We start from the raw sequence: 13,744 nt of genomic DNA, 5'->3' as shown, positions 1-13,744 counted from the left end.
CCTGGCGGCAGTCCCTCTCCTTTCTGTCCCTGCGCAAGGCGAAACACTATTCATATATCTGGCGGTCTCATCAACGGCGATAAGTTGCGCCATTGTCCGGCGAGAAGGCCAGGATGAGCTCCCAGTATTCTACGCCGGCAGAGGCATGAACGGAGCAGAAACAAGATATTCACCGTTGGAACAACTGGCCCTCGCACTTATCATTGCCGCCAGACGCCTTCGGCAATACTTCCAGGCTCACACGATCCATGTGTTAACCAATCAACCGCTGAGGCAAGTGATGCAGAACCCTGAACACTCGGGGCGCCTCAGTAAGTGGGCCATTGAGCTCAGCGAATTCGACATAGAATACAAGCCAAGAACCGCCATGAAGGGCCAGGCAGTGGCGGACTTCATCGCTGAACTTACTGAGCGTCAGCCGGAACCCGGTACTCAAGCGGAGCCCGGAACAGAAATAGTAAACGGTGAAGAGGCAACTCCCACAGAGTCGGATTGGAACCTGCATGTGGACGGCTCCGCCTGCGCCAAGGCCAGCGGCGCCGGAGTCACTGAACGCGGAGTACGCGTTGAAATTCAACTTCAAAGCTTCAAACAACATGGCAGAGTACGAGGCACTTATCGCCGGCCTACTCCTCGCCATTGACTCAGGAGCTGACAGCGTCAACATATTCAGCGACTCGCAACTAGTCGTTAACCAAGTCAACGACAGCTTCCAAGCCAAGGACCAGCAGTTGGCAGCATATTTGGGGTACGTCAAAACGTTGCTAAAAAGGTTCAAATTTCACACCATCACACAGATCCCCAGGGAGAAGAACGCTAAGGCTGATTCACTGGCGAGACTGGCAACCGCCCAACCACATCAGAGTCCAGCGGACACAAGGGTGGAGTACCTTGACAAGCCAAGTATCACAAAGACCCTGGCGGAGATTTTCAACATTCAGGTCAATCCCAGCTGGATGGACGAGATCATGGCATATAAGCGCAACGGCACCTTGCCAGAAGATAAGGTCCACGCAAGACAGCTCAGGCGCAGAGCAACCCGCTACAACATCCAGGATGGCAAGCTTTACCGCCAGGGATTCACCCATCCCAACCTCCACTGCCTAACCCCAGAAGAGGGAAAGGTCGTCCTAGCAGAAATCCATGGCGGAGAGTACGGAAACCACTCGGGCGCCAGATCCTTGGCCAACCGCACAATGCGACAAGGTTACTTCTGGCCCACGCTTGGTGATGACGCCCGGCGGATTTCGAGGTCTTGCCACAAGTGCCAACAGTTTGCAGATCTCCCACACGCACCGGCAGAACCACTGTCAGTCATCATCGGCCCATGGATTCATTCGACGTGGGGCCTTGATTTGATGGGAAAGTTCCAAACCGCCAAGGGTCAGTTCAAATACATCATTGTTGCCATCGATTACAACAGTAAGTGGATAGAAGCAGAGCCACTGACGGCAATAACTACCGCTAAGGTAATCCGCTTCCTTTGGAAGAATATCTACTGCCGCTATGGTGTCCCACATACAATCATTACAGACAACGGCACACAGTTTAATAATAGGGAACTCATCTCATTTGCCTCCAACCTGGGCACCAAGTTGAGTTTTGCATATGTCGCCTATCCCCAAACCAACGGCCAGGTCGAAGCAGCAAACAAGATAATCAAGAAGCTGCTAAAAAAGAAGCTCGACGGCGCGAAGGGTTTGTGGGTGGAAAAACTTCCAGAAGTCCTATGGGCCATCCGGACAACTCCCACTACCGCCACGGGCGAAACTCCTTTTTGTATGATGTTCGGCACAGAAGCTGTCCTTCCCATTGAGGTAACTCAGCCTACCGCTAGGGTCGATGGTTACTGCCCAGAGACCAACAGCGACGGCGTCAACTTGGACAGGGACCTCCTAGAAGAAAAAAGACACAAAGCCCATTTACACAATTTACAAAACAAACAACGGGTATCGCGTTTCTACAACGCCAGAGTCAAGGCCCGGAACCTACAACTGGGGGACTCGGTCATGAAGGAAGTCATTTCGCCACCAACAAAACTCCGCCCAACTTGGGAAGGCCCGTACAAAATAGTGGAAGTCGTTAGCCCAGGCACCTTCTACCTAATGGACAGGGACGGCGTCACGTCGCCCCACCCTTGGAATACTGAACACCTTCGGTATTACTACAAATAGTCAGACCGCTACCCAGGAGCATCTTGACTTAGCTAAATTTTTGTTCCAATATTTAGCTAAGGGAAGCTACCCAACGGGTACTACCCCACTTTTGTACACTGATCCGTCAGCTATCAATGAAACGAGGAATTATTCAAACCATTGTTACCAAGTCTAGCACTGAGGGCAACTGGCAACGCCAGCAATCGGGGGCGGACCTCGTCCGCCACGTGGTGCACTTGGACCAATCTTAATTCCTTTAATGTTTCATTGATCGACAGAAGATAAATGTAACTCAAAACACTAGCACTGCAAACACATCATGGCAAACCAATTCAGAAATTCATTTCACTTCCCAATATTCTTTACAGGCTGTCGTGACTCAGCGGCCACAAAAAAAAAATAATAATAATAAAATAAAACTAGGAAAGTCTCCAGCGGCCTCGGTCGGCTTCAGGGGTTGCCTTCGACATTTTCTGCTTCGGCGGGCGGCGGCACGATCGATCGACTCACTTGGTCGGACCCTCGCGCCGTCGGACTGGGGGTCTCCATGGTACCATCCGCCCGGGCGTGTGCCTCCAGGAATCCGGCACGTGACACCTCCGACGGGGTGGGGTGGGGAGTCTGCTGGGACCCTTCCGCCGGATGAGCGCCACTTTCTCCGTTGCCCGAGCAGGCACCTCCGGCTGGGACAGGCACGTCTGTCTCCGGCGGTATACTCTCAGCCGGCGGCGCGTCAGGCTGTGACGCTTTGGTGAAGTCAATGGCGCCCTTCCGCTTCAGCATATCTATATTTGCTCGGGCCCCAGCCTTCGCCGACTCGGTCATTGCCTTCTTAAACTCCGCCGACTGCTTGAACGCTTCAACAGCGGCGGCGGCTGCGGTACTCTCTTCAGCCCTCAGGCGGGTAACCTCACCCTCCAGCCGCTTCACCTCAGTCATTCTGGCGGCGGACTCCCGCTGCACGATGATGAGTTTTTTGTCCTTGGCGGCTATCCGCTCCTGCAGCAGAGCAATCTCTTGCTCCAACTTGGAGACATGTTCATTCCTCTCCAAGTCCCGCTCAATGGCCAAGTTGAGCTTACCGCGGACGTCAGCGTAGTCACATTCCGCCTTGGCAAGCTCCAGCTCTACCGCCGCCAACTCCCTCTGGAGACCTTGGATTTCCTCCCTCAGCTCCCCCTCCACCTGGGGCTGCTTCGACGCCGCCAAGAACATGTCGTGCAGTCCCGCCGATATTTGACCAAACGCCGAACATGTCGTGCAGTCCCGCCGATACCCGCTAGGCCGCCGAACCCTAACCGTTCGCATAGATGGAAGAGGAACTCCCGCTCACCATCTGTCATAAAAGCAGCATACTCGGCAAACGAGTCCAGATCACTAACGGCGGGCGCCTCCCCCTCCACCGCAACAGTTTTCGAAGGAGCTTGGCGGGCCTTCTTCTGTCGGCGGGCCCCGATTACCTCAACCTCCTCTTCCTCTTCCTCGTCAGGAGAGTCGACCTGCCGGCGTTTTCTCTCCAGCGCCCTTTGGTTCTCGGCGGCGGTCCTCGTCACCCTCACTGGCGGATCCGCCGGTTGCACCACCTTCCCCTTTTGAGGGCCACGCCTCTGAGCAGGCATCCGCTCCTTCTGTTGCCCCGCCGCAACGCTTCCCCTCTCCCCGCCAGCCGCTTGGGTCCCCGTCTGCACTACCGGCAGACCATCCTCACCAAGATGGGAGTGGTGCGGCATAGGCAGCACCACGGGAACCTCGGACTGACTCAGTGCCAGTGTCTCGGGGTTCACCAGCGTCTGCTGAGCCGCCAGCCCCTCGGCGTACATGGCCTCCAGAAAGTCGTCTATCTCCGCGCGGTCCATGGCCTTTTCGAAAGCGTCGCGACTTGATTTATTACCCGGCGGAGTTTCTTAAAAAAAAAAAAAAAAAAAAAAAAAATTCTTTAGTCAGTCCAGGTCACACTTTAACAAAAAAAAAAAAGGGGGGGAGAAAACGGTCTGGCGGAGATGTCTCACCAATGGAACGCGTTAGCCGCTGGTCGACCAGCAACTCCCAACCGGTCAGAAGTCGGAAATCTAGCAAGTTGCGGTTCCGCCAGCAACCTCTGATCCTCGCTACGCGGCACTCTTCTTCGCGCGTTAGCGTGTACCGCAGTCCCGCTGCACAAAAACGATAATCGTTAGTGACAATACAAGTGCAAATACGTAAACCTGCCAACTACGTTCAGCGGAAACCGGTTACCAACCTCGAATGGGTTGGAACTCTGACTTAATCCTAAATGTCGGCCCTTCCTCGTTCGACCTGGCGTGATACTCCCAACCCTCTGTGGCGACGCAGAAGGTCCCCCGCCAGTAGGACATTGAGTCCCTTAGATTTTCGATCGGCTTAGGGGCTCCCTGCCGGCGGCTCAAGTTCACTTGCCCTTTGCAACCTCGGCGCTTCACGTACACCAGCTCGTAGAAGTGAAGCACTTCCGCCACAGTGGGCCCCTCGCACCCGGACAACCGCCAGAGTGAGTTCATAGCCAACATCAACCGCCACATGTTGGGGCAAATCTGACCAAAGGCAAGGCCAAATTCGCACACCAGGATTTGGAGATTTGGCACCAGCGGGAATGTCACTCCTTGGCGGAATATCGCCTCGTGAACGGCAGCAAGTCCCGCCGGGAGAATTGAGGCCTTCTCATCCGTTGTCGGCGGGCGCAGCTTCACGGAGCCCGGCAACCGAAACGTCTGCTTCATTCGGTTAATACCGGCGGCGTCCATCCGCCCTCCTGCCTCGTCGACGGCGGTGCCATCCGAGAGGAACCACGCCGACTTAGCATTTTGCCCCGCTGCTTCTCCTTCTCCAGCGGAGCCGCTAGCAGCACTGTTGCTCGCCAAACGCTCGTCGCGCCTAGCTTTGGCAGCAGCGGCCTCACCCGCCGTTGAGCTTTCTGGAGGCGAACCACGACCCATGGCTACTTCCCAAGGGATGGTCTGGAGTGGCTCAACTTCTAGCGGTTCTGGCAGTGAGGTTCCTGCATGGGCAGACGGACACAACGAGTCAATAAAAATCCTATCCGCCGCGCTGAACGACACGTCAGACCCGGAATCCTCACTGCTCGAAATCTCTATGACTGTAGCCATCCCAAACCCTAAAACCCACATCAGTTAGCACAAGCACAGATCTAGCCTATTCTCACATCAGTTGTAGCCAAGGACATCAAGCAAAAAAAAAAAAAAAACCCAGAAAATGCCAAAACACGAACAAACGCACTCAATCCAGATTCGGCCACCTAAATCCCTAACCACTAACGCTTCACCAACCGCAATTCAACCCCCCACCCCAAAATCTCATTTTTACACCTCAGAACACACCCAACAAAACCAGCAATCATCCCAGAAAGACAAACAATAAAACCCAGAAAATAGCAGATCCAATGAAACAGGAAAAAGGAAGTCCAGATACCAACCTCGGTGGTGAAGCCTACGATGCGATGCTGCACGGTAATCCCTGGGGGCGCTACCGTCGTTTCTCCGGGAACAATATCTCCAAACTCCGGCAACCTCTTTCTTCAGTCTCGGACAAGTAGAGCGAGAAGAGCACGACTGTGGGTTTGAAGCTTTTACCAAAGTGTCAAATCTCGCTGGCTTTCCCCCCCTTTTATGTCAACATCAGCGCGTTCTCCGCCGTCCGCTACAAAACGACATCACACGACAGCCGTACACGTGTCACAGACCTCCACTTACTACACGGAGTAACCGAGGCGTCACTTCGATTGCGAAACCCGTAACTACTATCATTTATGGTAAGCAGACCTCCGCACGCTAACCCCCTGCGGGTTGGACACGTGTCTACTACCACCAGGCGAAGCGTCTGGTGGAAATAACCACTGGCATAACTTCACCAACCTTCCAAGTCTCCGCTGAGCGAAACCCCGCCAGCGGAACTTCTCCCTTGTCATCCTCCAAGTGATGAAGTCTCCGCTGAGCGAAACCCCGCCAGCGGAACTTCTCCCTTGTCATCTTCCAAGTGAGGAAGTCTCCGCTGAGCGAAACCCCGCCAGCGGAACTTCTCCCTTGTCATCCTCCAAGTGATGAAGTCTCCGCTGAGCGAAACCCCGCCAGCGGAACTTCTCCCTTGTCATCTTCCAAGTGAGGAAGTCTCCGCTGAGCGGAACCCCGACAGCGGAACTTCTCCTTAGCCATCCTACAAGCGGGGTGTCTTCCGCTATACATCTCTGGCGGAACCCCCTTTCATCTTGCAAACTTCGTGCTTTGTTCAAACGCAATATCGTTCAACAAAATACCGCCAGCCACGTCTACCGGACGCTGCTTCCTGCTACATTTAGCGGGGGGATATCCGCCAAACTGCGAATCCCGAGGCCACGCCTCACTCTGACAACGACCACCACGCGGCGTTATCGTCAGACCGTCCCTACGGGACACGGGGACTAGTCAACAGTCTACGACGGCCCTGATCAGGCACGTTGACCCCCGTCATTTGGGTGTCACATTGGGCTCACTACCCAACACCCCTGCTCCGTGCAGCTCCCCCTCAACAAACAATTTGCCGACCATCCGGAGGTCTATCTTCGCCGGGGAGTGGGGACTCCCTGGGGGCCCAGCAGGGGCCCACCCGAAAGGGTATAAAGCGTTTGCTCAGTAAAACCAACGGTTGACAACGCACTGACGCTAATTATGCTCTTGCAAGTCTAGCGGAAGAAAACGCTTCAAACCGCCGAACAACTCCCCAACCAAGATTGCCCTCCTTGACTGGGGACTTGGGGGACTTGTACATACATGTACATTTGCAAACATAATTAGCTATAATGGGCCACGCTCATTGTACCGCCGAAGGTACTAATTCCAACTAAAGGAATGACACGCAGACACCACCAGGCAGGCTACAGCCTCAGCGTCGGACCATCTCCAGATCACTGTCGACGCGCCGCCACGCGCCACGCCAAGATGGCATCAGAAGCTTCTGAAACTGGGAACTGAAGCATATCAGTCCCACATCGAAAACAAAGAGAAGATCAACCTCTTCCTCACCTATAAAAGGTTCTCTCCTCTCTCCTCATTAATTACGCATTCAATACTTACCTACTGTTATCATGTCAACATAAATACATTAACTAACTTAGGCATCGGAGAGTTGAAGACCGCCCGGCGCGGTCTCCCTCTGACACCCATCGTATTTTACTTGACAGGTAACGGGAACCTCGAGAACAACACAAGTATCGATCCGCCCACCGGATCAGCGTTAGCTAAGATCCAGCTACCGCTGGACTTTTAGACATCAACAATGTTCTTCGTGGAAGTTGTAGAGGACGTTAAATCGAGCACATGCATATGTGGTACGTAAAAATCGGAGTCTGTATGTGAAAGTTATGGCCTAAAATGTGAAACTTACTATTCATGGTAAATTTATATATATATATATATATATATATATATATATATATATATATTGGAATTTTACTGTGGTAGGTTTCCAAATCCGGAAACCCACCCTTTCTCTCTCTTTCCCCTGAGCTCTCCCTCTTTCCCTTTCGGCCTCCATCTTCCTCCTCTCGATTCCCCGCCGTCCGGCCACCTGGGGACGAGTCACAGACCATCACCGGCGCGCCTCATCCTCCTCCACACGCTAGCAGCAGTGGGTCACGGTGAGTTGGCCGGAAAAGTGGGAATCGACGGCTTGAAGAAAACTGTAGCAGATTGGGGTTTTCCAGCAATTCTTCAGATTCCGGCCATCTCTGGCCACAAAACCTGGCATAGTAGAAGAGTCTCGAGCCATTTGTCATTCCTCTCAAGTTTCATGCATCGATTTGCAGTGTGGAGGCAGAATCAAGCAAAAACCCAAATTCTAGGGTTTTGAATTTTCTGGAAATTTTTCACCAGCCGAATTGGAGCTCTTCAAGGTAAAATTGGAACTTGTTATAGTTGAGAAAAGTGTTGGGCATGTTGAGTAGTAGTTGCTGCCAAAATTTAGTGGCGGTGGCCAGTGGCGCGTGGAGGCGCGTAAGGCAAGTTTTTGGCTTCGGTTTTTAGCCTATTAAATTCGATAAATGATGTAGAGCTTATATATGAAGTTTGGTGAAGCTTATGGAAGTTTTGAATCGATTATAAATTCTTGGAAATTTGGAATTTCGGTTATCGATTTATGGGAATCCGACCGTCGGATTTCTCTCAAATCTGCCCTAGAACTTCTAAATTAATGAAATGGTGTTGGTGGTAAAGTTTGGGTTAAATCGGAGAAGAAAATAGAGATGTTGGACTAAGATGATTGATTTTGGGAATCGTATTTAATTATCGAATTGTTATTCACAGAATATATTTGTGTACATGGCACTATACCGAGTTACTGGTCGACGAAGGAAACTCGTATGCGTGGTCGCCTGTATAGTATGGTGAGTGGACTTTTGTTTTTAAATAATGATGCATGCATTAATTTCTTAAAGTAATGCTCTAGTTATTTATCATATTACTTTTCGAGCATATGATTGTTTTCGGATTTCGATTTCGATTTATCTCGTGGAATACTTTCATTGATGATTTTCATGAAGTGATTATGAATTATTTCCGGTTATGAGTTTTGGATATGAATTTATTATGCTTGGATTCGGATTTATGATTTATTTTTGAGAATATGAATTGATTTTCAGAGATTGATTATGATTTAGGAAATGGATTTTTGTGATATATTTTTCTTGGATATCGAGCTTTCGACGTTTATCTCTGATATATGATTATTATTTGAAATTATGATTATGTGATTTTGGATGAATTATTTTCCGAGGTGATTTCTGGAATTACATATTATAATTTATTCGTTGATTTTGAGATTTTCTGGAATATTATCTGAAATGGGATTTCCTAAGGAAATTATAATTATTCATTATTTCTCGCCCATTTGTTTATGACTTCGAGACTATTTTGGCGTGCGGGACCACGTCATTGGAAGATATCTTTTTCTTGTGAGATATTGGGGAAGCTTTATGGATTTATGGATTTATAGATTTATTGGTTTTCGATTGTTTTCCTCACCATACTCGGGTCGTTCGGTTAGTGTCTCCTCCTCACTTACTTTGTATTTGTGAGTGGCAGTCGAGGATTCTCCTCCTCACGTGAGTGGTAGTCGAGGTTATTAGTCTCCTCCTCACACAATCTATGTGCGGGTGGCAGTCGAGGTTAGGGCTTCCTTTACCCTACCCGTATGGTGACATTTCTTCCCCATTTCCTTTTATTTGTTACTCAACTAGCGGGGCTAGTCCGATTCTCTTAACCAGCGGGGACTGGTATGTTTTCATGAGACTCCGAGTTTTAACGACATACATTTTATAAACGTTGCATGCATCAAAGTTTTATGAATTTAAATCCGTGGGAAAGTAATACAACTTCATTTCTTTGAAATTATTTATTTAGTTGTTTATTTTTGTCCACTCACGCTGACGTGTTTTAAATTACTTTCCCCTGGGCCCTTCAGTTTCAAATGCCCAGTTTGCAGGCAAAATTAGTTGAGGTCGGGCGTACATAGAGTTGAGGCATAGTCAACAGAATGGCTTCCTCATTTGCCTTTGAATTAGGTTTTCCTTGTTTACCTTTCTATTAGAATTGCTCTGACTACCTGTGGGATTAATGTTATTTAAGTTGCGTTTTGTGTTATGTGAATTGGACGATGTTGTGATTTGGGGAGGAGGGTGGCTCCAGGAGAATAAGGATGGGTGATTTAGAAGTGTAAATTTCAATTCTACAGGTTTTGGGTAGTCCATTTTAGGGGAAGTTCTGCCAAATTTTTGGAAAAATTTTTCTAAGGTAGACCCCTGTTAGGCAAAAAAATTGCACAGAGTGTAAAATGTCACCCAACGTAATTTCACTCGTATTCATTAACAGAATAGAGTTTTAATTATTTAATTACAATCTCTTGTTACAAGAGAAACACCCTTTGATTCCATTTATAAAGAAACCAATGTGTGGTTGTTTGTTTTTGCGGCTGCACCCGAATTTTGGAATGGGTTGCCTACGTACCCGGGAAGGGATCAAGCCACTCGTAGTTCAAGAGTTCCAATGAGTGAATGACCCATTGGAAGGCTTAGATTTTTGGGATAGGAATAGTGTTTAGGATGCGGTTGCATCTAAATTATTTGATTCCAGATTGCCTACATACCCTTGCGGGATCAAACCACATGTAGTTCCAGGCATTTGGGATTTAAATGGGTAGATGACCCATTTATTTTTGGATTTGTGTTTGAGATATTTGTGAGGGTTTAGAGCCCTTGAATTTGCTTTTGGGTGATTTGGGAATGATTTGATTTTTCTGGTGTTTGGGTGAATTTGACTGGTGGAGTCAGAGATTCGGATTTGCTGAATTTGACTGGTGGATTCAGGGATTCGATTTGAATTTGTGGTTGCATCTAGTGGGTCGCTAGATTGCCTACATACCCTGTGAAGGGATCAAACCACTGTAGTTCAGACATTTGTGGATTTTGGGTATTTGCCTTTTCCTTGGTTTTGTACCAAAAAGATATTTTTTAGGTTCCAGATCATTTTTTACGAAACCAAAGCCTGGGTATTTGGAAATGAAACCCATAGCGTCATGCTTTGCCGAATTCTTCCAACGGGCCCAAATTTTGAAATGGGCTTCTTTTGTACCCTCGCGAATCATATTCCTTGATTCATGAAGCTCTCTTGACCCCACATTTAATGCGGGGACATTTGATGCACCGAGTGAACTCCGAGGCTTGATTTTAGAATCCGGAGACATGCATAAACTTTATTTTGAGCATCAGGACAGACACCCCTCAAAGACTTCTCAAAGGCCCAGCCTTCTTGGAGGCCCAAATCTGATAAGGACACCCAGCTGCAATTTAATATTTTTTCAATTCTTCTTTCTATCCCCGTGCTTCGTCTTATCCCCAAACCAGGAAGAACGCGAGCTTGGGTTTGTACCATTACCAGATCGAATTAGAGATGGACTCAAAGTCCGAAATCAACTTGGAGAGGCCAACACATGCATGGGTCTCCAACGGAAAGTCTCTGAGTACCCGAAGCTTGAAACTTGGCCAGTTGCTTTTCTCTGTGAAGAACCAGGTAAACCTCTCTCCCTGCCTTCACTTTTAGCTTTATAATTCAGAAGGCTAGATACTGACATCCAATTTTCTTCCATAGCATTTTACAGCAATTTTGGAAAGAGTGGAGCTCTGTGCATCGCGGAGCCATCCAATTCGAAGATTGACACATTGTGGGTAAGGCCAAACCCAACTGACTTGAATCGATGAACATTGACCTTCTTTGTTTTGCTCACAATCCCAGTACAAGAGTTGGACATGCTAATTAAACCTTTGTCTTTTATAGTTTAATTAGGCTATGCTTTGATCTGTGGCACCATCAGAACCACCATCCTTCTTTTTCCTTTTATATTGTTTTGTACTTTGTCAACTTTTGCAATTGTCTTGTTCTCACTGATTTCATTTAATTGAAACAAAACTGGAGCCACCGCCAAGCTCTCATTGACTCTTCAAACTTGATTATAAAATCAATGCCAGACCTTTCTTCATTTTTTCCTCTGGCAACACCTCATCAAGCTTGTAACTTGTGCAATTGTTAATTAAGCATTTTTGTTTTGTTCTTAGCTTAATTAAGCTTTCTCACATGGCCTGCAACATTGCTAGAACTTTCGTTTTATTTTTTATATTGCTTTGTGCATTTGTGAGTGTCTGGAATTGATTTGTTGACATTGACCAAGACTTGGGTTAAAGCTTCATCTTTACACAAGGATGTCACCGCAGAGACTTTTGTTCTTTAGCTTTTTTTTATATCAGCACCGCTTCGATTTCTTGCAGCAATATTGGCTTAAAACTTGCTACAGCCTTTGAATAGTTGAATTTGATTTTTCCAAAGGACAAATGGTCTTGACGCTACTGCATTCTATCATCCAAGTGTAGCAATTCACCATAATCAAGTTTTGAACTTTGTTTTGCTATTCCACCTCATTCTACTTTGCTTCTTCTGTTTATACTTGTTTGCACCTTGACACATCGCCCCAAGAACACATGCTCGTCACCTTTTGGTGAAACTCAGACCGCCTCTGATTATTTTGGCCTTCTGCAACATAAAGACCTGTGCACCAAATTTGTTCTTAATTGGATGCTTCAAAGCTTGTATTCAATTTTAACAAATTTGTTTGTTGTGCAGGTTCAAGCAGGACAGGTGATTGTAGTCACAATAGCTTCAAAGTCTCGAAGCTTTATTTTGAGGGTGAGCTTCTTTGTTTGCTTCTCTTAGTTTCTTTGCACCGATTATGCTTTTCTTTTGAATTGGTGCTTTTGGAAATAAAGTATGGACTTGGGGCAGGCTTTTGGCTGTGGTGGTTGTCAAGGAATGAATTATGGTTTTGTTGTTGTTTGACAGAAGGCTCGGTGAAGCCTGTAGCTCCTGTAGCTTTGATTTTCTTTATGAGTTTAAAACTGCTACAGAGACTCTGCTGCTAGGATTTGCGAGAGCAAAATATGGGAAGGCCAGCTGCTGCGATTGGAGAGAGTAAGGCCTGCACCGGGACGCTGCCCGGCATGGTTCATCGGGACGCTGCCCGGCATGGTTCATCGGGACGCTGCCCGGCATGGTCATCGGAGACGCTGCTCCGGCATGTTGACTTTGACATCATGGACACCCGAAGGTGCCGTTGTGAGGAGGGCCTGCAACAGAAAAGGAGAGGTGGTGGAGAGTGATGGAATAAGGTCTGAACCTTTTGTCTTCCAAGCTGCTTGGCTGCTTTCTCCTTCTTGTTTTCCCACGCTGCTATACTCTATTGTGTCCTCACTTCTTTTTCACCTCCTCGGCTCATTTTATATGAGACCTAAGAGTTCTTGAGGTTGAACTGTTCTCACCTTTTTCAATTGTACTTGGACTCGTCTTCTTCTCATTCTTAGACGTGAAGGCAACTTTACCTTACCCAAATTACATCTGCCTTGAACTCTTTTTATTACTTTGTTGTAGAGTTTTAGTAAGGCTAAAAGTAACTCAACAGATAAATTGTAGAATCCTAGAAGTACCATGCCTTTTTTTCTTATTATTCTTTTCATGTTTTGGATTTGCCGAAAACATTCATATTGTTAAAGAGTCCTCATTCAAGATGAACTTGTGATTTTTTTTCATTTCAACAACCCCGCAGGGCCACTTGGGATTTCAGGATGAAATCCGGGGGCGGGTCCTGTCATAGGATGCGTGGAAGGCTTGTGGGTTCGAAGGATACTTTGGCACAACTCAATCCTTGGATCATCGACACTCAAAATCAGTCTCATGAGTATCTTCCGGATTTTGGTTATCATTGGGCGACGCCTCAACGTCAAAACATATTCCTGAGAATATAAAGCTCTTTGAAAATTACACTAGTGTACATGAGACGTGGGATAGAAACTCTATCATAATTGATGATGTAGTTGCGCATGAGTTTGTTGAGTCCGATGATATCGAACCACGCTCCGTTGATGAATGAATGTCAACGTAGAGAAATTTGGCCTAAATGGAAAGATATCCAGGTTAAGTTGGATTCTCTAACGAAGAGAAAGGTTTTTAAGCCAGTGATGCCAACACCTCCTAACATAAAACCCA

The 13,744-nt window shown here is 47.7% G+C and overlaps 1 long non-coding RNA gene across 1 annotated transcript; it reads left to right on the top strand.

Moving 5' to 3' along the window:
- The first annotated feature begins 11,039 nt into the window (after positions 1–11,039).
- On the top strand, positions 11,040–12,395 carry LOC121049078. The gene is made up of 3 exons (XR_005799281.1): positions 11,040–11,224; positions 11,303–11,379; positions 12,329–12,395. It is a non-coding gene; the product is annotated as an uncharacterized LOC121049078 (long non-coding RNA).
- Positions 12,396–13,744: the final 1,349 nt, after the last annotated feature.

Source organism: Rosa chinensis, chromosome 5 (genome assembly GCF_002994745.2).
Source record: "Rosa chinensis cultivar Old Blush chromosome 5, RchiOBHm-V2, whole genome shotgun sequence".
NCBI lineage: Eukaryota > Viridiplantae > Streptophyta > Magnoliopsida > Rosales > Rosaceae > Rosa > Rosa chinensis.
Note: the sequence above shows the minus strand (reverse complement) of the source record. Positions and strands in the feature narration are given on the sequence as shown.